Raw genomic sequence first — 24,896 nt, 5'->3', positions numbered from 1 at the left:
GCAGAAGAGAACAGAAAAACCAGCATCCAGAATCCAACAAAATAAGCTGACTCTGACTTTGTGGATGGATGGAGAACTGGCTGAGCTCCTGTTCTCACCACCTCTTTTTTTGATGCTGCAGAGATGAGGTAACACCAATACCCAGGCTGAGGAAGAAAATCTCCAAATATATTTTTGTTTTGAATTTAATACAAGAAGCAGACAGTCACCTAGAACAAGGTAGCACAATGATGCTTATGCAGCAACTCAGGCTTTGGAGCTCACTTTGGGAACTTTTCTCCATCCCCACTCACCACTCAAAAGCAAAAGTAAATAGCATACAGGGCGTCCCAGGTGACTTAATGGTAAAGAATCTGCCTGCAAATGTAGGAGATGCAGGTTGGATCCCTGGGTCAGGAAGATCCCTGGGAGGAGGAAATGGCAACCCACTCTAGTATTCTTGCCTGAAAAATTCCATGGACAGAGGAGCCTGGTGGGCTATAGTCCATGCAGTTGCAAAGAGTTGGGCATGACTGAGCACACATGCAAATAGCACATTTCTGCTGTTTATTTCTATACTAAATGATCATGAAAAGATCATAGAGTTGAAGTCCAAACTTCTATCAGTGTTAATGATCAAGGATAAGACAGTAAAGAAATCCAAGCTCACAGTATGCGCTTCAAGCTTTACCTTGAGACCTAAGAAGGAAGACACAAGTTTGCCATGCATTGACATGATATTTCTGGCAGGGGGCGGGGGAGCGGAAATATCTGAGAAGAGCTGGGTGAACAGAAGTCTCTGCCTTTTTAGCCTCACCACCCTTAGGAGACCTGTTATCAGAAACCAGCTTCTTGGTTCTCAACACAGTGGCACACCCCATCACTCCTGGAGACTTGCTTGGGCTTCTGTTGAGAGGCCCAACAGAGGGCAGGGGTCACTCTGAGGGTCCAAAGGGAGTATTTACCCAGAAGCCTGGAGAGGTAAGGGTGGGAAGGTAGGCATACCATCCACACAGTAGAACCAGAAACTGAGCCGAGTCTCTTCCTCACCCCTGTGTTAGTTTCTACAATGTGTGAAGTATAGGAGGGCCAGCTACATGCTAGCAAACATTTGACAACCAGTGCTGGTGGCGTTGGGGCAAAGGTGCCTGACTTACAGCACTTGCAGAGTGCAGTGGTATAAATACTCCCACTGTGACTGATTTCCAACTACCAACATGATGTCACTGAGCAGAGAACTGGGAAGAGATGCACACCATTGTCTCAAGCACACTACTAGTTAGGGCCCTGGGACCACCCCTGCTTGCAGTTGTCAATAGGTCCCACGTGTCACAGAAGGACAGATGGAATGCCCTGGCTAGCTCTGAAGACACAGATAAGGCATCATCACCTACCTCAGAGAAGTCTCCTTATTGTCCTCTTCCACCCACAGACCTCAGCTGAATGCCTCTCTCTTCCAGATCATTTGTGAGGTCGTGGTGTCATCAGCTGTCCATATGTCAGTCCTCTCATTAAACAGAGGTCCATTCTTCATTTCCAATACCCCCAGCACCTAGCAGAGTCTCTGGAAAAAGGCTTGTAAAGAGCGTTCAGTTACTAAATACGTATTGGATGGACACCAGAATGAATGATCAGTGAATGTACTGGGGAGGAAAGGAGGAAGAACACAGAAGCTGTCATCAAGCATCTGCAGAGATGCTCTATATAAAAGGGACACATTTTATTCTTACAGATACCAGGGCAAAATTGGGACCAAGAGGAAGTGGCAAGAATATGTGTTTAGAGTCCCTTTGAAAAAATAAACAGAGCTCCCAGCCCCTACAAAGCCATAGAATGCAGGGTCCTTCTGGTCTTTACCCTCTCAGTTAGCATCTCCTGCCCTTCACCCACTTAAACAATGGCCCTGGTCTATTCTCTCTGCCTCCAGCCTGCCCTGACACCCTAGCACAGTGTTTTTACTGTTGTCACAAATATCGAGGGAACATCTGCTGGTGTGCATGGCTCAGCCAGCATAGATGGGGATCACTCAAAGCAACGGAATATCTCCTCCCAGTATATAGAAGGAGAAGAAGAACTCCTGGTGGGTGCGTGGAATTTTTCTCATCCTTCCGCCACTAACTGCTTGACTCTCTTCCCTTTAGACCTTAACCCCACAGCACCCTTCTCAACACCAAATCCTTTCCTGCATGCGTGCTCTGTTGTCTCCAACTTGTGACCCCGTGAACTATTCCTGACAAGAATACTGGAGCTGGTTGCCATGTCCTCCTCCAGGGGATCTCTCTGACTCAGAGATCAAACCCACATCTCCTGTGTCTCCTGCATCACAGGTGGATTCCTTACTGCTGAGTCACCGGGGAAGCCCATTCCTTCGCTGGGTGGTTGGCAAATTTTGCTCCACTACTAGACTCAGGCCCATGAGAACAGACAGCAAGACTCCTGCCTGAATCCCCAGGGCCTAGCAAAACATCTGTACACTGAGGTGCCCAAGAAGCATTTGTTAAATGAAGAAAAGCACAAATGAGAAAAAAAGTCCATTTCCTACACCTGTAGTTTATATATCCCAAATTGGTAAAGCTCCCAGGAACACCTAGAAACAATCTGCAGATCAAGAAAGCTATGAAGCTAGCCAGAGTTCTGAGAGAAGGCAATTTGGGAAAACCCAGAGTCTCCCAATTCACTTCCTTCTAGGGCTAACTGTAAAAATCTTTTCCTCAGAGACAAATAACTACAAAAATCATAAAATACAGTCAGTTCCCTACTTAGGAACATGTTGTGTTCTGAAAGTCTATTTATGAAATTGTTGTTTGAAATTCAGAATACACTTTTTCATAGAACCATGTTAAGTAACTGACAATGTAGTTATAACTGGTGATATTTGTAAAGAAAAATAATAGGAAGCAATAAAGCTATTCTGGGAAGGGAACTTTTTCTTTTAAACATCATGAAATAGACATAAGCAATGTGTCAAACTACATAACAGCCTTTGGACCAGGGGCAATATTGGGAAACAATAAAAGGAAAATTTGAATGGTTTCTCTTTATTATGGATGCTAATAATTTGAGGAAATGGCAGTTTCATTGGGAACAGCTGCAGTGGAAAGGGATCCCTGACAGGAGCCAGGCTGTGGTGCTCAGATTTCAGAGTCCAGGTGAGTCACCTGCAGGATGTGTTTGAAGTGCAAATTTCTGGCTTCTGTCCCCAATGAGGCAGACTGGCTGGGTCTGAGGTAGAGCCCAGCTCTTTGTAATCCCACGGATTGTAGCCTGCCAGGCTCCTCTGTCCATGGGGATTCTCCAGGCAAGAATACTGGAGTGGGTTGTCATGCCCTCCTCTAGGGGATCTTCCCAAGCCAGGGATCGAACCCAGGTCTCCCGCGCTGAAGGTGGATTCTTCACGGTCTCAGCCACCAGGGAGGCAGAGCCCAGTAACATGCATTTTAACAAGCACTCAGGAGAGTCTAAACCGGGTGATCTGAGGACCATACCCGGAGGACTGCCAGATGGAGGGGAAGGAGCATCACATCAGCTGACTTAGGCCTGTCTCCTGAGTGTCTCTCTGGTACAGCCCCTTGCCCCTTCTTTCTCTTCCTGTTTCCCTTCACCAGTGGAAGAAGGCAACCAGGGACTACCTGTCACTTCACAAGATATGTAAGGGTTTAGGGTTAAGAGAATATGTCAGAGAGATGAAAGAAACTATCAGTACTTCCTTGCCAATACAAACAAAACAAAGTTGATGCTCAGTCGTGCCCGACTCTTTGTGACCCCATGGACTATAGCCCTCCAGGTTCCTCTGTCCTTGGGATTTCCCAGACAAGAATACTGGAGTGGGTTGTCATTTCCTACTCCAGGGGATCTTCTCCATCCAGGGATCAAACCCTCTTCTCCAGCATTGGCAAATGGATTCTTTACCACTGAACCACCTGGGAAGTCCCCAATTAAACTCCCTGTAGATTGGGATTAATAACATCTCCTTTATAGAATTAATGTATGTGTGTCTGTATAAAGTGCTAAATACATAAGTGTTTAACAAGTGGTTATTTATTCGTATTATCATAGTGCTCTACAACTACTGATACTTGGAGAAGCAGGACAATCTCAAAAAATACAACAAGGCAACAAAAAACCAGTTTTACATCATACAGTTCACTTTGTTCACAAGTGCTAAAGGATGAAAATTCAGGCAAGTACAGTGTGGGAGAGACACTCCAAGGAAGCAGAGAGATGCTCACCAAGGGTTCTGGTTTCTGGTACAGGCTCCACAGCTTACTACCTGGGCGACCTCGAGCAATCAAGTCTCCAGCGTAAAGTGATGTTGACGGCACCCTCACAAGGATCTCAGGAGGGTTAACATATGAGTCCACACAGTGTCTGTCACACGATAAGTGCTCAGTGACTGGTAGCTCTTTAGAAGATTTGAAAGTGGGGATCAACTTTCCCTCAGTGGTAGAATCTCAGGGCCAACAAGGAGGTCTTCTCTAAATCTGTCTTCATTAAACTCAATCCAATATTATTGATCTCCTACTATGCACAATACTTTCCCTGAGTGATAGGAAGATGATTAAGATGAGTCTAAGGAGGATCAACTGCCGTCCCAGAGATGAGGCAGAGGAATGGGTATGAAGCACATGCAGGTAACCATTATAGGAGGCAGCCTGTTGTTAAGTATTAGGGTAAATGTTATCTAAATCTCAATGGGAGTAGAGGAGAGAGAAAAAGTAACTTCAGCAGTGTGCATTTAAGAGGTGGCCCCAGGTGGCTCAGCGGTAAAGAATCCACCTGCCAAGCAGGAGACACTGGTTCAATCCCTAGAGGACGGCATGGCAACCCACTCCAGTATTCTTGCCTGGGAAATCCCATGGACAGAGGAGACTGGCAGGCTACAGTCCATGGGGTCACAGAATTGGACACAAATGAGTACCTGAGCACACACACACACATTAGAGAGAGAAAAAAGGCAGCTCTTCCTGCCAAGGGAGGAGCCTGAGTAGGATACAGAAAAGGGTGGGTCCAAGGTGTGTTGGGATGATGAAGCCAGTCAGTGTGTGGACCGAGTCCTTGAAAGGCTTACCAGAAATGGAAACGGATGAGTAAGCTGGGACCATTTCATGGAGGACCTCACATGCCATTTTAGGGAATATCAAGGTTACTCTAAAGCAGGAACAACAATAATTCATTGAGAACTTATGTGACTGACACTGTGTTAATTTTTTAATAGAGGTTTCTTCTAAACTCTGTTAAAACCTATGCACTATGTTATGATGTCCTTTTTACGAGTGAGGAATCTGAGGCCTTGAAAGCTTTTAAGCAGAGAGAGGGCTTTGGGGTATCTGCTTTCGGAAAGTAATTCCGGCATCAGCAGGTTTGGAAAATGGGTGAGAGGGGCCAGCACTTAGGGCCCCCCTAATTTCTAACGTATTGTGCCACTTTATCCCCCTAAACTGGTTAACAAGAGATAAAGAGGTGACTAGTATTTCTAAAAATGGACTGATTCTCTCAAAAATTGTGTGAGTTGGACAGGCTTTGAAGCACATGGTCATTTATGGAATTGGAAGCTTTTCCTCCCTGTGGTTCTTCCCAGGGGTCCCCAGAAAAGCTTCCCCTTTTGGGACAGCAGTGAAGAATTCCACAGCAGTGTCTTCTGACCAGACACAGCAGAAAACAGATCCAGAGTAATGTGGGTGAACCAAAATTAGCCTCTTTACAAGCTCATTAAAAAGCATGAAGTGAAGCATCCATTGCCCAAAATACAACAGGAAGTGAACAGGCTTCTCGCTTTTGTCTCTGCGTCCTCATGCTTCTCCTCTCTTCCTCCCACCGGCCCTCTCATGACAGGCAACAGTCAAAGCAGGATCTTGGATGGGGGCTTTCTCCTCCTTTTTCAAGTAAATCCAATCAAAATTCCTCAGAAATCCACTGTGACACCGCAGAATTCTAGGCAGGGGGCAAAGTCCAGCCAACTCCTTTATTAAGTTTTTGTGTTAAAATATTACCATCCTTAGCAGCATGGAGACAGTTGCTGACCCAAATTGTTGCTTCGTAGGAAGCCGACGAGTAAATAATATAACTGGGGATTTTGTTGTTGTTTTGTGTGTGTATGTGTTTTTTAAATAGTGGGTGTTACAGTAACTATCTAATAACTATTCATTTTTTGCATAGCAATTCTAAATACACAAAGCATTTCCACATATTCTTCATTTAATTTAATGATTAATTCTTCATTTAATCATTACCCTACCCAGTGGTACAGGTATTGCTAGTACCATTTTACAGAAGAGGAAACTGAGGCTAGAGACATAGACCCAGGTCTTCCAACTCCATCTGGATGGTCTGCTTATTACTCTTAACCTCATGGTTTCTCTCTTGTGCTTTCCCCCAAGCTTATCAGTTGTTACTATGGTTATTTTCCAAGCCAGCCTTGAGGAGGTGGTCCACCCCAGTTATGAAGCAGTACATACAAATTGTTCAGTTGACAATACTTCCTTAACACAGTAGCAGAGACAGAAAAGGTTGTAGACACCATTTCCAACCTCCTTCTTTTACCAATAAGAAAATGGAGGCCTGCAGATGGGGTGACCTGCCTACACTCCCAGGGCTGGATCCACATAACCTGCTCCTGGCAAAACCTCTGTCCCCATCCACAGCATCACAATTTCTCCCAAGCACATCCTTCACAGCCAAAGCAGAGAAAAAAGCAAAGTCAGGGCTTGGTAAATATCTGTTCCCCTCTTGCACCTATTTGATAAAATGGAAAGAGCTTACTAATTATGAAATCACAAAATACTGGGTGGAAGGCAGCTTGGAGAGAATCTAGCATAATTTTTTTTTTATTTTATAGGTGAGAAAAGTGAGGCCGAAAAAATGAAGTAAACTGAGGCTCCCCAAGCAGGGACTTGATTGAAGCCAGGGGGCCTGGCTAGATTCTCTGACCCTTCCTCCATGGCCTCAGCTACGCACAGCATCACGTGCAGTTCACTCAGCTTGTCAGAGGCAGTCCAACTTAAAAATTTCCAGACACAGGTACCTGACTCAGCCCCAGCTTTGCCTTGGCAATAGAGATCAGGCGTCAGCTGCCGGCTTGGATGATGTGTTCCCAGAGCAACATGGCGAGTGTGAGCTGCCAACACTGAAGTCTCAGGGAATGTAAAGTGTTGAGCCAGTTAAACATCCAAAAATGCCCCGTCTCTCAGAAACAAAGGTGACTCATCACAATGCCTGGCCATGAATAGGAACGGCATTGGAGTGGCCAAGCTCACGCTCAGAGGCCTCCTGCTGCCCAGCCTCCAGCCCTGGGTTCTCCTCTCCACTGGGAAGCCCCATCTTCCCCTCCCAGAAACCTCCCTGGATTCTTAAAGCGTGGAGGAGGTCTCCCTTCTCACGCCCTGAGAATCTGCTCTATACAACTTGACACTTAATTTTACACTGTCTTTCATTGCCTCTTAATCGCTTTGAGTGTTTGTTTTATAGCCTACATGGGTTGCAAATGCTCTGAGGGGAAGTAAGCTTCCTCCTCCGTACCCAGTAGCCCAAGAGCAGAGACATGCTCAGGCTCACAGCTACTCCTGACTTCAGTCTCTTTCTACTTCACCTGCATTTGCGCTTTCAGCAAACACTCAATAAACCCTCACTTGTTTCACTGGGGCCTTTAGTCTCTTCAAAGACGGATGAGCTCAGCAGCCAGGGCCTCTGTCAGCCCACACCAAGCCTCTCTGCAAATTAGAGAAAAGGCAGGACATGTGGCTCTGCTGAACTGCGCAGCTAGGCTGGGGGGGCCTGGGCTTCAGCCCCTCACTTGGCACCCTGGACACCTGATTCTTCATGGGGACAGCAACACAATGTCTCTGCCGCCTGACCCTCCCTGACTCTCCCTTTTGATGAAAAAACCTTACTCAGGGAAGCTAGCATCAAAGGCATCCCAGCCCCTTCCCCGTCAAAACCAAACCAAGAACAACAAGAAGCGCACATCTTCCATAGCTCCTCAATACTCATGCTACTGAAGGCTACATTTAGAGAGTCTTTCCAACATGGAGAAATAACTTTCTTCTACTGAAGGCCCCAAACTCACCATGAGTAGTCCTCCTTCTGTGCTTTTGTTTTCCTTCTGCCTAGATTGTCCTTGTCTTGCTTATCTGTGTGTCAGATCCCTACTCTCCTTTCACATCCCAGGCCAAACCTCACCTCCCCTGTGATGCCTCAATCAGTATAACTGTCCTTCTCTGCGCTTCTTCCCACCTCCGGCCCCCTGCCTTCCGCATTGCTTCAATCTCTTCTACAACACTTTTCATTCATGTTATTTGCAAGGAACCCAGGAACCAGCTGTCTTTAAGTCTTCTGCCCACACAGGCTTCTCCGTACTCACCCTGTATCAACCCAGATGCTGAACTCAGCACCAGCCTGCGTTCCCCAAAGGAATCCACTCACAAAATAGGGGACAACTGCCTTTACAAATGATTTATCTCATAGGAAGGGTAGAGAACAGGGACCTCATAGTGAACACCCTCCTCGCAAAGTACTTACTCATCTTTGCAAGCATTCCTGTTCTCCAAATCCTTGCTTGGCAGCCCTGTTCTGGGAGTTTCTCTCTTATTACTCTTCCTCAGTGCACTCCCAGCCAAACGTCTGCATTCTGTCTCTGCATGTCTTCCCCATTCCTCCCACCCAGCTTATTTCCTTCCTGTTCAAATAGGCAGAACAACTCAGTGGTGCCCCAACCCCTACCTACAAGCATGCACCCCTCCTAGATCCATCATGATGCCCAAATACAAGTCCTCTCTCAGTTTCCCCTTCTTTGGAAGGAATATAGATTAGAGAGAACAAGAATGTTTTCTTGTGACACGTGTGTGTGCACACACGTGCTTTCCTCTACAGAGAATGTGGTTCAGAAGGCAAGGATTTTGTCTTCCATATCCACCCAACCTATCAGAGTGAAAATACATACAGTAAGCCTGAGACCAGCCTTCTCTATCAGGGACAGGGACAGTTCTAAGCCCTTTCTGTCTCTTAGGTCCTCTTTCTTCCCAAGTAAGGCTCAGGACTAGAGTCAAGGGGAAGTGCCTGACAACATAGCAGGAGCTTAATAGACAGTCATGAAATGAATGAGTCAGGGACTAAAAGGGAAACAAGAAAAGATAAAAGACCTTTGAGAGCCCCCTCACCAGGATTATTTCATTCTAACCGAAAGGAACTTAAAGAACCAAGCCAGGACGAGAGAGAATAGATGACAGGTGAAGGGTCAGATGAAGTATGAAAACAAGGTTCTTGGTATTGGCACTGCCTTCACTACCATGGGAAACCATGGGGAAATCTCTGAGCTTCAATTTCTCATGTACCCCTTTGGCTTGCCTGCAGATGGCCCGATATGGACACTGACCTCAGGGTCTTCAGTGCTGTCTGACACTCATGTTCGGCTTCTTCCCCAAATGCCCAGACACCCAGGGCCCCTTGGTGTCTCAGCATCATCAGAAAGCTTCTTGGCTGCAGTCCTGACCCGGGACCTTCACTGCCTGCTGGCAGAAAAGAATTCTCAGTTGTGGAAACTGGAAAACTCTACATATTTTACAGATGAGAGGCCAAACTCTGGATGACTTTAAATGTGGTGTGAAATGGACAGACACACCCTGCTGGTGTGACATGCCTAAGACAGTGTCCTCTCCACCACCATCACCCCATACAGACCTGCAAGTCATGGAAAGAGCAGTGTCTTGGCCAATGCTGGCCTTCATCCCTTACCCCTCTCTTCCAGCCCCTTTTCTGTGCTTTTCTACATCTTTAAAGTAAGAAGTGGTCTATTTACTGTGAAGGAAAACAGCCCGTGGTCACCTAAAAGTAAAGGAGAAAGGAAATTAAGCCTCAGTCCTAAGACCTGATCCAGCGATCAGAGCCCAACTTCGGTGGGCTGCGATGGTCCCCCTACATCTTCGATGGGGGAACTTTTTTCAGATGGAACAGTCACCAATCCCCTGCCCCTGAAATGCGCCCTTGGGCAGGGGCAATGATTTAGATGCTAGACATTGAGTGCCTAGGAAACGGAGATAATTTGTTGACTTTTCATTTTTTGTTTTTCTCTGACTCGGTCGAGATAGTGAGACAGCCAAGGCCCTAGCTGAGCTGTAGGTATTTGTCAAATAGTTGTCCCTGTCCCCTGAGTCACCTGGCCTTGGGCCTCTCTCTGCGCAGCCCACCACTGCTGCAGCCTAAATCCCTCAGCCTCTAACTCCTCCTCCCAGACCGAAGCCCTACCAGTGAGAAGTGCCCAAACCACCAAAGAGCCGCGGGTTCGCTCTGAGCCCACCCGCATTCACGCGTGTGTGCACGCGCGGGTGTACTGCGCGTGTGCGCGCGCACGCGGGTGTGTGGCGGGGGCGGGCTCTGCGCCCAGGGGCAGGGCTCCGCCGTGAGAGTGGCAGCCGGACTTGCCCGCTGCGAGGGGCAGGGCGCCGCAGTGCCGTAGTAGCGGGCCGCCGAGACGCACCGCTCCGGAGCCGCGGGGACCTGGGCGGGCAGAGACCCCCGCGCCGCCTAACCCCAACCGGGCCGCCGGAGCTCCTGCGGCGCCCACCCGAGCTCCATCCCCCTCCCCGGGAGAGCTGCGCGGGCGGGCAGACGCCCAGACGCCAGCCTCGGTCCCCTTTCAGTCTCTCGGTTCCTCTTTCCTCCCAAGTAAGGGAATAAGCCCCGAGGAAGGAGCGCGCCGGAGAACCGCGCAACCAAGTGTTGCTTGCAGAGGTAAGACGTGGCCCGCGCGGCGGAGGGGGCTCGGGCTGGGGACGCGAGCTGCAGCAAGTTGGAAAAAGGGGCCAAAGCGGGAGCCGGTCCCGTGGCCAGGGGAGGGAGCTGCAGCCGAGGCCACGGCGCCCCTCCTCCAGAAGATACCACCTGCCACACAGCCCCTGCAGGAGGAGATGCCCCCCTGGCAGTGTGAGGGCACTGGGAGCCGCCCAGGGTGGGGCACCGGCTTCCTCTTTGATTGGGAGGACCTTCCGAACCTCAAAGATGTGCGGGCGGGAGGCGGCCTGGCTCCACGTAGGGTGCTGAAGCAACTGGTCAGATTTCGCCCCTTCTAGACTTACCTTTGGTGTCCAGTTCGCGCCCCAGAGTGCACAAGGGCAGCAAAGAGCGGGGACACTTTTTCTAACGTCTGGCCGCCAAACCTCTGACCGTCCCGCAGGGTTCCGGGACTTTGGGGGCGGGGCGGGGGGGAACTCCACGAAGCCCCCGTGCTGGGGGAGCGTAAAGGGAAGCTGAAGAGAGCGCGGAGACCTTGACAAATAGAAGCTACGGAAGGAGAGGAGGGTCAGGGAGGTCGGGCTGACCTGTTTAGTTTCGGACTCAAAAGATGTTTGTGCATGTGCGTGCATTTAGGATCACCTGTGGGGCTTTCGAAAACTCCACCAGTCCACTCGCCCTGCACATTCAGAGATTTTCTTCCTCTGGACGAGTGGACTAGAATTTGAGGAGGGGGGCTGTGGAGTTCGAAAAAGCCCTACAGGTGATTCCGATGCGCTGCCCTCATCCGCGCCATCGCTGCAGCGGGAAGCACGAGACAGGAGCGAAGAGGCAGCTCTCAGGTGTGAGCAATCCAGGTGCGGGACTCAGAGTGGCGGGCGAGACGTTCCCGCATCCCCCCTCTCTCCCCGCGGAAGGGCAGGAGGGTCTGCGGCACGCGCGGCGATTTGTGGCTGCGCCGCAGTGGCGCGCGGGAGAGCTGCGAACCCGCGGGCGCGCTCGTAGGCGGGCTCGGGGCGGCTGTCTCCTCCTGCTTCATTAGCATACGATGACCTCGCGGTCCCGAGGCGGCCCTGAGAGGGCTGTTCGTGCTTTTTCTTTTCGGGACTTAGGGTAACGCGCTTTGGTTTGGGAGGTGTGGACCAGAAAACATCACTGATGAGGGGCAGCGGTCAGAACACAGGGCTCGGGTTCGAAAGGGGGAGACGACGCTGTTACTTCGGTGCCTGGGAGTTTTTGTTGATAAAACAGCCCCCCAAAGCTACTTGCTGGAGCACAGGGTATCCCTCGTTGTCAACGAAGGGTATTAGATCACAGGGGGCAAATGCCATCAGTATTTGGTCACCCGCGCACACAAACTTTGTGCTCCTCTCGTTTCAGAGCTTTGTCCTAAGGTGGGAGGGGACTTAGTCTAGTTTAAAAGAGCTGTGTTTGCCTGGTTCTGAAGGTAAATTATAGCCATCAAATAAAGGGCTGCCATTAATCTAACCTTCCTACTATACCTTTCATCAGTGTCTTTAGGGATCACCCTTAATGTTCATGAATAGCACTGGTAGGCGTTATTACAAGCTTTTTTTTTTTTTTTTTTTTTTCTGGGAGAGGGGTGGAAGTGGGGAGCAAGCAGAAGAGTCTTTCCTGTCTTACAGTTTCGTGTCAGTATTTGGTTCAGATCAACCAAGACATGGGGAGATAATGATAAACAATCAGAGCATCTTGGAATCCAGACTTTCAGAGACAGGAAAAACTAAGGACATCTGTTCCAACTCCCCCTCAGATCTCCCAGAACACCTTCAACAGGTGGGGGTGGATGCCACCAACGTTGCACTCCTAGAGGTCCCAGCTGTGAACGCCTGAGGCTCTGCTCCAGGAAGTACCCTAAAACAGCAGCTCTTTGCTCTACTGCTGATCCCTAGCTCATCCTCTGGAAGAGAAGCACTATTTTTGTTGTGGTAAAACTTAAAAAATCTTATTGTATTGCAACGTTATGATACACATTTTTAGTATAAAAATAATTCACATTGAATGTTGGGAAGTTGAAAAGTGTACAAAGAATCAAACTACAGACATTTCCACAAGGCTAATATATTAGCATGTTTCCTTTCCAGCTATTTTTATGCCTGGAAATTGTACAGTCCAGGGAGAGCCAACATTTAGTGGGTACCTAATGTACCTTGCAGGTTTTCCTGGTGGCTCAGTGGTAAAGAACCCACCTATAATACAGGAGCTGCAGGAGACATGGGTTCGATCCCTGGGTCGGGAAGATACCCTGGATGAGGGCACAGCAGCCCACTCCAGTATTCTTGCCTGGAGAATCCCATGGACAGAGGAGCCCAAGCAGGCTACAGTCCATAGGGTCGCAAAGAATCAGACACGACTGAAGCGACTTATCATGGCCTGGCCACGTACCTTGCAAGTGTTAAGTATTTTAAATTCTGTGCCATATAATCCTCAAAAGTCCTGAGGCAGTATTATCAAGCCCAGAGAGTTCAGGGGACTTCCCAAGCCCCACCACTTGTAAGTGTCAGAGTCAGGATTCAAACCCAGGTTGTTCAACAACTGAGGGGTTGCTTAGCCTCTGTAGCTATTGTTTCTCTGCTTTTTCTCCTAAATAGTATTGTAGTGAAAGTCCTTCACATGGCTGCATATTATTATATTTAGTCATTTAAATTGTTTCCTGTGTTTAGCAACAACATAACTCTGCACAACATCTCTGTGCGGTCTTCCTGCAGGCATTTCCAAATACTTCCTGTGTATAGATGCCCAGAAGTTAAATCACTGGGCCAAAGGGCATGAATGTTTTAAAGTTCCTAGTATATATGACAAGCTGGTTTTCGAAAAGGATACACCAGTTTATACTTCCATCCCCTTGAGGCAACTCTGCCACAGTCAAAGCAGGTGACCTATAGGAGGGTCTCCTCACATGACCAAGCCAGCCCTCGTGGGCATTCCCCTGGCTTCATGGGGGAGGGATCACACATATTTCCCTGATGTATACACACAAGTGTGATTGTGAAAACCACACACTATATGGCTGTGCCTATTTTTTTGTGTGTGCATAAGTATCAATTGCAGAATTCTCTGGCTAGACATCACTTACTACCTTTGAACAGACTACTGTGTAAAATATAAGTGGCAGAACATCCTACTTCTCCACACAAATTAATAGATTAGCTCCCACTCTTAGAAGGTACATCACTATCAGAGCCAAATTCAGCCAGCCCAGCCAGTCAGTGACAGCTTCTTCACACACTGGCTATTTTCACCAAGCTGTTTGTTTATACCAAGTATTAGTAGAATTCCACAACCAAACCATAGTGAGTTATCTTCATATGTAACAAAATTCACCTGTTCAACTACCCGCCACCTCCACCCACTCATGGGTAGGGACTACTAATCATGAAATAAAAATTAAGGTTATACACATCAGCAAAAAATGTCCTCAAGTGAAGAAAATGTGGCCACAGAAGAGAAATTAGGCAATACAAAAGGGGAAATTTTCAAATAAAACTAATTGCCCCAGCTATGAATTTTCTCTAGGGCTGCATTTACCCCACAGCCACCTCTGTCACCAGCAGTGGGCTTGGCAGCCTTGGAATATAATCTCATAAGTGGAATAAATATCCATTGAGCCACCAGTGTGAAGTCTACTTGTTTAAGACTCAGCTCAGATCTTAAAACTTTCTAGTAAGCCTTCCTCAACTGTTCATCTAGGTTAGCGATCTCTCTGCTTTAACTGTGCATACACTTAGCTCTCCGTGGTGACATCACTTATCTGCCCATCCCCCACTAAACTGTAACTCCTAGAAGTATGGATAGCTCTGTGCCCCAGCCCCTGAGCTGGTACTTTTGCACAGTAGACAATTCAGTGCACTGACTGAACAAGAGAATTTTCCAGGTACTCTGCTGGGTGCTCCATGTGCATTTCTCTTTTGATGCATCTTGATTCTGCTCAGATTGATTAGTCTCAGAAATGCATCTGAAAGCTGTCTAGAGCTGTGCAGTGTATTTCCACATGTGACTTGCCATTTTCACTGCATTAAAATTAAAGAAAATAAAAATTTCAGTTTCTCAGTCACATTAGTCATATTTCAAGTGCTGAAATGCAGCACTTGAATATGCTGCAGCTTCCGGCTGCCATATTGGAGAATACACACATTGGCATTTCAAGAGTGTAAAAATTTGCTTGGGGGCATAAGAGACTGTCCCTGGATGGGTGAGGTCAGGAGAAAGGAACCCACCCATAATGTGGTCTGACCAGAGGATCAAAACCTAGGAGAGCAGGCCTGCTAACCACCACCATCTGTGCTTCTCAGGGAGGTTGATCATCAGCCCAGGATAGAAATACTGGCTTGGTTAGGATCTACAGTATCCAATCACAGCCAGCTATTGATATAACCAGGCTCCAACTCCATGGCCTGTGCCCTCCCAACTGCTCTATCCAGCCCCATAAGTCACTGGCTCCAGGATTGTCCTCACTCTCTTGCCCCAGTTTTCCTTAATTTCTTTATTCTTAATGAATAAAGCATAACATTTCAAAGAAGGCTTAATCAGCACCACATGACGTGAGATGACCACTTCCTTTATTCTACATCTCATGTTTCTGTTAAAACCCTGTCAGGTTGAACTAGCTTCTATACAAGTTACAGCTGTTGAGTTTCATATCCATTGAAAAAGCCCAACTTTCTTTGAAACTTGCTCTTGAACTGTATCCCCTGCCTGCTGCTGCCCTCCCATTCCATATTTGTAGAGATGCTACCTGGGACCCAAATACAGAGCCCTTGCATTTATTCCCAATTTTGTCTTGTTTAATTCAATCTCTCTTGCCGGCTTGCCCAGATATTTCTGGCTTTGATCCTGTTACCCAGAATATATCCTGTCCCTTCCAGCTGGCTTCCTATTGTCCCCAAACATGAGTATGACCTCTTCAACTAAGTCATCAATAAAAAATTATAAACATTACAGCATTCTGGAGCATTCCAATATATACTCCTGATAGATAGATGTTAATTCAATAAATACATAGCATGTTTTAAGATAATTTATCTTCTTGTACTATCTCTTAATCCAGAATTATTCTTCTTCAAAAGATTATCAGAGGAATCTTATCAAAGGTCTTGATAAAGTCCAGATACTCCTTCTCACCTGTATTTCCCCCATCTCCCTGCCTAATGTTGTCAAAGAAACAATTTTGTTACTTTGACATAAACTAGTAGCAGTTAACCCATGTTGATTTCTCAAGATCACAACTTCAGTCCTAAAAGCTCATTCCAAATCCTCTTCTGTAATGTTTCCTAGGATTAACATCAACCCCTTAAGTTAAGACATTTTTATAAGTAACTTTTCCCATTTAAAAAAGTAGAATTGTATCTGCCATGAAGGTAATGGTGATTGTGATGATTGCGATGATGTGGTAGTGGTAATACTGGAGGTTCATGGTAATGATGATGGTAGTGGTGGTTCATGGTAATGATGATGGTAGCTGTGGTGGTTCATGGTAATGATGATGGTAGCTGTGGTGTTAGTAGCTTCCTCATTCTGTGATTCTGTACAGATTAAGGAGAGTGATTTAATTATCTCAATTGTATGTTGTCTTGACACCCTTGAATATTATTGTTAGGCCAAGAGATTGTATTAATTTGAGGCAGATCTAATAGTCTCTAGCATCACTGAACATGAGATCAGAGAAGGAGCCAGGGAAGCAGTTGGTCCCAGGGCAGCCTCTTCAGCATGAGGAATCCTCCATCTAAAGGAAAGGGCCCTGCATGGGCTCACACCTTCAGGACAGGCCAAGGTCACACAACTCTTTCTGACTGCTTTCTCCAACGCATACTTCTTCTCTCTATCTTTGATTCTGAAGAAGCCTAAGGCTTTGTTTTCTGCAGAAATGTTCTCTTATTCTCTTGGAATTAACCTCTTAATCATTGATGTCTCAGTGAAAATTAAAGATTCTTTCCTGGTATCATGGTTTAATAGGAGAGAGGAGGAGCAAGCTTATTGTTCAAGTGGGAAATGGAGCTGAAAGATCTCCATGACAGGACACAGAACACAGAGAGAAAAGGTCCAAGTAAGAGAAGACTTTAAAAATTTATTTTATTTTATTTTATTTTATATTGTAGTATAGTTGATTTACAATGTTCTGTTAGTTTCAGCTACAGCAAAGTGATTCAGTTGTACATATATATATATATATATAGCCATTCTTTTTCAAATTCTCCTCCCATCTAGGTTATTCCAAAATATTGCTGTACAGTACATCTTTGCTGGTTATCTGTTTTATATATAGTAGTGTGTTTATGCTCATCCCAAACTACTAACTTATCCCTCCCCGTCTTGTTTCCTCTTTGGTAGCCATGTTTGTTTTCTAAGTCTGTGAATCTGTTTATGTTTTATAAATAAGTTCATTTGTATCATTTTTTTTTAGATTCTGCATATGTGATATCGTATGTTATTTGTCTTTCTTTATCTGACTTACTGCACTTAGTATGATCATTTCTGGGCCCATCCAGGTTGCTGCAAAGGCATTGTTTCATTTTTTTATGGCTAAGTAACATTCCATTGTATGTACATACAACTTCTTGTATTTCCGTTTCTCTGTCCATGGATATTTAGGTTGCTTCCATGTCCTGGCTATTGTAAATAGTGCCACAATGAACATTGGGGTGCATGCATCTTTTCCGATTATGGTTTTCTCCAGATGTATGCCCAGGAGTGGGATTCCTAGATCATATAGTAGCTCTATTTTAGCTTTTTAAGGAATCACCAATCTGTTCTCCATAGTGGCTATACCAGTTTACATTCCCACCAACAGTGTAGGAAGTTTCCCTTTTCTGCACACCATCTCCAGCATGTATTATTTGTGAGAGTGAGAGTGAAGTGAGAGTGAAATCACTCAGTCGTGTCCGACTCTTTGTGACCCCATGGACTCATGGACTGTAGCCCACCAGGCTTCTCCAACCATGGAGTTTTCTAGGCAAGAGTACTGGAGTGGGTTACCATTTCCTTCTCCAGGGGATCTTCCTGACCCAGGGATCAAACCCGGGTCTCCCTCATTGCGGGCAGACGCTTTACCATCTGAGCCACCAGGGTTTTTAATTTTTTTATTTATTTATTTTAGTTGAAGGATAACTACTTTACAATATTGTGATGTTTTTTGCCATACATCAATATGAATCAGCCATAGGTATACATGTGTCCCCGTCATCCTGAACCCCCTTCCTACCTCTTTCCACACCTTATCCCTCCAGTTGTCACAGAGCACTGGCTTTCGGTGCCCTGCGTCATACATCAACCTTGCCCTTTTTATCTATTTTGCATATGGTAATGTATATGTTTTGCATATGGTAATGTATATGTTTCAATGCTATTCTCACAAATCATTTCACCCTCTCCTTCTCCCACTGAGTCCAAAAGTCTGTTCTTTATGTCCATATCTCCTTCGCTGCCCTGCATGTAGGATCATTGGTACCATCTTTCTAGATTCCATATATGTGAGTTAATATACAGTATTTGTGTTCGTACACTTTTTGATGATGAAATCACAATAATAATAACTATCCTTTAGACATGTACCACACTTGGAAAATAAGAGTGTATTTGTATCTATGGTCTTTCCTGATTCCAGTCATAAGTGTGAGGCAGGTAGCTTGGATGTCATCAGCCTCATTTCACTAGAGTGATTCACCGAAGCAGAGGCTGTGAAGATTAGAAGAGTCTACTATGGCAAGAAAAGGGATGAAGGATAAAACTCAGTGACCAAGCAGCAGCTGACCATTTGGGCCTATCCCTCCTTTCTATGTGAGTCTGCATGGAAAGTTTTCTCTTTGCTTAAGGCATAGATGGTGTCATCTGCCCAGGCACCAACTTTTCACATTCCTGTTTTCTGACCTGGTGTGAAAGTGCCAAGTGGCCAGAGGTCAACAAGGCCACTTTGACCCTTGATGCTGAAATTCTTGAAGTGTTTTGGCCTAAATGTTTTCATTCCTGGCTGCATTTTTTCACCTCTCCGCTCTGGGACAGCAGCCTACAGCACTGTACCTGCTGCCTCAGTGCCCCTGCCTTTCAGATAATGTGAAGGAGCCAGAGAAGGCTCTCTGAGTCCCTCAGGGCCATAGTGTTCCTTCCAGGATCTTTGAGAGTCATGCAAAGTGGGTGCTGTTACCCAGTCCCGCACACTCCCTGTCCCAAGGCCTCGTCAACAAGGATCTCCATGGCCCCCAGAACCTGACCCCAGGTCACCCACTGGTAGGAGACTGTCCTTGACCTTTTCTCATGCCAGGATGAGAACATGATCTCACAAAAAATGATCTTTCCCAACAGGAAGTCAGTAGCCATATTTTTCTATAGTTGGGGCAATTCCCACTCTGCCCCAAAGCCCCCATGGTTCCTAAGCCCTAAATCATGAATATCCTGGAAAATGCACTCTTGAGGAAGTTCACTCAATCATCTGATCACCATTAAACCAGTCAATAAATATTGAGACCCCTTTCTGTGATAGACACAGGATGAGTTGCTGGGCATAGGACCAACTGGTTCTCAGGGAGCTGGGTGGGACTGGGTAGACCAGAGACAGAAACAGACATCATGTAGCATTATCTTTAGCTGAAAGTCAGAGGAAGGCCACCAAGGAAGTCAGGTAATACTCTCTGGAGTAGATGGGCTTCAGCCAAAGTGTAAAAGCTGGCTAGAGGTTAAGTGAAGAGACAAGTGTGGGTAGTACATTCTAGTAAAGGGAACAGTATGGAGTGAAGACTGAGCTGAGAAGTGGAGATGAGTTGAGATAGGAGATGAGTCTAGATACGTGGACAGGAGGGCCTTGTCTCCCAAGTTAACTAGGTGGATCTGTTCTGGTAGACAGTGAGGGATCACTGAGAAATTTTACATGGGAACTTATAGTTTGATCAGATCAGATTTTAACATTAGAGCAGCCCCTCTAACTGCAGCGTTGGGAGGAAAGAAGACAGGAAGCAGGGCTACCCAAGGGAGGCTTTTCTGAGAGCTTAGGAACTATGAGGGCTGGACAAGGTAGTTCAGATGGAAGGAAGGACAGAATCAGGAAAGAACTGGTAATTAGGTGGATGTGAAGGTAGTGAGGGGGACAGGGGAACCTAGGGCAGTTCTCAGGCTTCTACCTGGTACATCTGGGAGGATAGTGGTTCCATCAACCAAGAGGCTCAAGGAGCCGTAGCGGGATTATTGATGAGTTCAGTTCGAGGCCTGCTGAATTTGCAGTGTTAGTGAGAGATCCAGATGGAGAGGTAGTTGATAGATGAACTATGTGGCTACAGTTGGAAAGGGATTGGAAAGGGATGAGTCTAAGGGGCAGGTGTAACCACAAGAGCTGAGGAGATCATGGGAGATCAATTTTCATTTATCTTGATGTTGATACATGTATTGCCAGTATTCGAAAGATCCACGTCAAGGAGATTCATGCCTTTTTAACAAAGCAAGGAGGCTTTTCACAGCACTGAGAGTCTGGGCTTGATAGGCAAGCTTTGCCAGTAGCCATCTGCTGACCAGCTAGACCAATACCCACTTCTGCCAGCTGAGTGCTCAAACTATTGTATTCCTCTTCTATGTTAGAGCCTCACAGATTGTCAGCATGGTCCTTTTCTCTAGACCAGTGGTCCTCGATGCTGGTTAAACATTAAAATCACCTGGGGAGCTTTGCAGTAACACCACTTGTGGGTCCCAATCCAGGAGATGCTAATTTAATTGGTCTAGGGTCAGGGCCTGGGCCTGAGTATTTTTTTTAAAAGGTCCCCAAGTGACACTGGTGTTTAGCAAAGTTAAGAACAAAAAGTTCCTTCAGTGATTTCTCAAACTACAGGGTTTTTAATTCTTTACCTCCTCTGGCAATTCTCTTATGGCTCTATTACAGTTTCTCTAAAAATCACTTCAATGTGTCAGACCCTACACTACACACTGCACTTCAGTGGTGGCTTTGGGCATACTGTCCTTACCTTTGCATTCAACACGTATTTCTCTCTTGTGCCTGTAAGGCTCATGGGAAACTCTGTCAAACATTCTGTGCTTCCAACCTCTGTTTACCACTTTCTGAGTTATGTAACTGATAGACCTGTTAAAAAGACTTAGGAACCACCCACCATGAATTCTGAGTGAAACTTGGTTAGTTCCAAGGGATCCTTGCTTTCGCTTCTAAATGCTTACAAGGCAGCAGTTCTTGAATGAATTTTTATTTACATTCAAATTGCCTGGAGACTTTCCTCCTCTGAGATTCTGATTAGGACCTGGTGTAGGGTGGGGACCTCGACCCAGAGATGTAGAGTGGGAGCCCAGAAATTCACTATCATTTCTAAGTTAAGATGGCAGAGGCAGCAAAGAATGGGACAAAATATTTGCAGATCACATATCTGAAAGGGGATTATTATTCAGAATATATAGAGAATTCTCCAAACTCAACAATAAAACAAGAATCCAGTTCAAAAATGAGCAAAGGATTTGAAAAACTTTTCTCCAAAGACAATATGCAAATAGACAAATAAGCACATGAGAAGATGATCAACATCACTAATCATTAAGAAAATGAAAATCAAAATCATAATGAGATAACACTTCATATCCTTTAGGATATCTGTTGTCAAAAAACACCAGAAAATAACAAATGGTACTGAAGTTATAGAGAAATTAAAACCATTGTGCATTGTTGATATGATTATAAAATGGTGCAACCACTATGGAAAACAATAGCTCAGTTCCTCAAAAAATTAAAAATAGAATACCATATGATCCATCAATTCCACTTATGGTTATATACTCAAAGGAATTGAAAGACAGTATACAAAAAGTAATTGCATACCCATGATCAGAGGAACATCATTCACAGTAGACAAAAGGTGGAAGTCACCTAAGTGTCCATCGATGAATAAATGAAATGTAACACATGCCTGCAGTGAAATATTACTCAGCCTTAAAAAGGGAGGAAGTTCTGACACATGCTCCAACATGGATGAACTTTGAAGACATTACACTAAGTGAAATAAACCAGTTACAATAGGACAAATACTGTGATTCCATTCATGTGAATGGTTTAATCATTCTATTAAAAAATGAAGAAAGTTGAATAGGCAAAAACTGATTCTAAGTACATGCTGTTTTAAACAAAATGAAGCATAAAGGAGGGGAAAAAGAGTATAGGTACACCAGGAAAATGTAAACCAAGGAAAGAAGGGAGAACAGTTTTAGACAAAGTAGAAATAAATGCAGGAAATGTTGATTGATATATTAAATGTGTCTAAAAGACATAATCCATTAGAAAACTTACTATCACTGAATATTTTTATTCTGAATAATATAAAATATCAAAATATATTTAAAAACTTGGCAAAACTCAATTACAGAGGGAAACAACATATTTCTGTCAATCTTCAACATGCTGAGTGACAACAAAGGAGTAAGTAAAGAATTTAAGGATGTAAGAAAGTTGATGCAATGGACATGTACTCCTTCCCATTCAAGAATGAACATGTATCTATTTAAACACTTAAGAAATTTTGGTCACATTGTAAAGAAAATTGTGATGCATTCCAAACAGTAGAACTTGTTCTGACAATAAGAAAAATTAAAAAGTTACTCTAGAATAATATATTCCAGGACTTGATGTTGCCTCCGCTCTGTGTACACCCCCTAGCCACTGTTAATTCAGCGTTCAGAGAGAACAAGACCCAAGACCTGTTCTTTGACAAGCATCAAGTCTGTAGAGTGCTTTCTTCTTTAAGAATGAATGAAGAGTAAAACAGAGAGGAACCAAGGAAAATGTAAAACATAAGAATAGCGTACAGAATTAGAATAAATGGGCTTCTCCACCTGGACCTAAAAGATTGTTTTAGGAGACTAGAATCCTCTTAAGAGGGCCAGAAGCCATGGTCTTTATAAATCAGAAGACAAGGAGAAAAGGCTGAGGTGATAATGAAATATGGTATGCAAAGACAGGAATGAGATATGGAAAGGTCGTGAGGAAACTCAAACACAGCAACAGAATTAAAGTCTATTAGGTGAAACTAACTAGCAGAGTTTAAACTATAGTTAAGCAAAGCAAGCCTGTGGAGGAAGTAATGTTGTAAAGGATAGGCAAACAGTACTGAAGCCAATTTAAAAAGAGATGTCTAACTAATTATTATAAATCCAGTTTTTAAATTGTGTGCAAAAGTCAGATACTTCCAAAGAGAAGATATGTATTGCTACACAAAGTTATGAAACAGCAAATTAAAATTTTAGACACCAAAAAGTATTTTTAAGTCTGAAAGGCTGGTATTTCTCTGGAGAATATAGGACAGGATGGGACAATGAAAATAAAATGTTCTGAAACCCTTGGTTCAACTATGAGAGACTCATTGCATTCTTGACATTTAAAGTTTAGAAAATAATAGTTATTGAGATTTCCCTGGAGGTCCAGTGGCTAAGACTCCACACTTCCACTGCAAGGGATATGGGTTGGATCCCTGGTTGGGGAACTAAGATCCCACAGGCTATGCAGTGAGGCCAAAAAAAAAAAAAGTTAAAAAATAGAAATAGAATTTTTATCCCCACTATTCTGTCTTCTAAATCAAGGGATCTGAGAAAACATATTTCATATGACAAAGGACAAAAAATAAAGGAGAGGCAAGGAAGCTTTAAAAAAAATTAAAAAGGAGTTTGGGATGGGCATGTACACACTGCTGTATTTAAAATGGATAACCAACAAGGATCTATTGTATAGCACATGGAATTCTTCTCAATGTTCTTTTGCAACCTGGATGGGAGGGGGAGTTTGAGGGAGAAAAAAAGAAAATAAAAGAAGCATGAAAATAATAAGGGGTCAAATACTTCAGTTATAACAACTAACATAAATGGACTAAATAACCTATTTTTAATAAAGGTTTTCGTATTGGGACCAAAACTAAAATTCAACCACATGTTATTTGCCATAGTCATCCCTAAAACAAAACAATGTACAAAGATAAAAAGAAATGCTGAGGAAAGATATAGCTGGCAGGTGCAACAGACACTAAAGCAGAAGTCATGATATTAATGTAAGACAAATGCAACTCAATACAAATACTTTGTTTTTTCAAGATATTTATATATTTATTTTAATTGAAGTATAGTTAAATTACAGTGTTGTAATTACTGCTGTACAGAAGAGTGACTGTTTTATATATATATATATATATATATACATTCTTTTTCATATGCTTTTTGATTATAGTTTATCATAGGATATTGAATATAGTTCCCTGTGTTGTACAGTTGGATCTTGTTGTTTATCCATTTTGTATATACTAGTTTGCATCCAATAACCGCAAACTCCCAGCCCATCCCTCTCCTACCCGCCTCCCAACCTTGACAACCACCATCCTATTTCCTGTGTCTGTGATTCTGCTTCTGTTTCATAGATAGGTTCATTTGTGTCCTGTTTTAGATTCCTCATATAAGTGATATCACAAAGTATTTGTCTTTCTCTTTCTGACTTTATTTAGTAGGATAATCTCTAATTGCATCCATGTTGCCGCAAGTGGTATTATTTAATTCTTTTTTATGGCTGTGTAGTTTTCCATTGTATATGTGTACCACCACTTCTTGATGCATTCATCTGTCAAGGACATTTAGATTGTTTCCATGTCTTGGCTATCGTGAATAGTTCTGCTGTGAACATGGGGGTGCATGTATCTTTTTGAATTATATATAGTTTTGTCTGGATGTATACCCAGTAGTGGGATTTCTGGATCATATGGTAATTCTATTTTTATTTTTTTGAGGAACCTTCATACTGTTTTCCACAGTGGCTACACAAACTTACATTCCCACCAACAATATAGGAGGGTTCCCTTTCTCCATACCCTGTCCAGCAAAGACAAATACTTTAAGACAATGATGGTGGTTTTATATAAACAAATAGTCCAATTCACAGTGAAGATACACTGCTATAGAAATATATGCATCAATACACATTGATAGAAGAAAAACTAATGTTGCATCCAAAACATAATCCTGTTTAAAGATTTCAAAATGCCACTATAGGACTTTCATATATCAAGTAAAGAAACAAAAATAAATAGAAGAATTATGTAATACTGTAAATATGATTTTAATAATACATCTTGTATAATACCCAAAATATAGAGAATGAAATTTCTTTTCCAGGGCTCATGAACATCTATAAAAATGTATATTCTATTAGCTCTAAAATAAAATCTCTT

The 24,896-nt window shown here is 44.2% G+C and overlaps 1 protein-coding gene across 2 annotated transcripts in view; it reads left to right on the top strand.

The window, feature by feature from the left end:
* Positions 1–10,439: 10,439 nt before the first annotated feature.
* The window catches only part of DGKG (diacylglycerol kinase gamma), a 210,478-nt gene continuing 196,021 nt past the window's right edge, over positions 10,440–24,896 (top strand). For both annotated transcript variants that reach the window (XM_061166770.1, XM_061166768.1), the window contains exon 1: positions 10,440–10,701. The gene's annotated coding sequence lies outside the window, so the exon portion shown is untranslated. The remainder of the gene's footprint in view (positions 10,702–24,896) is intronic.

The sequence above is a fragment of the Dama dama genome, chromosome 19 (genome assembly GCF_033118175.1).
Source record: "Dama dama isolate Ldn47 chromosome 19, ASM3311817v1, whole genome shotgun sequence".
Taxonomy (NCBI): domain Eukaryota; kingdom Metazoa; phylum Chordata; class Mammalia; order Artiodactyla; family Cervidae; genus Dama; species Dama dama.
This window is presented reverse-complemented; position numbering and strand designations above follow the sequence as displayed.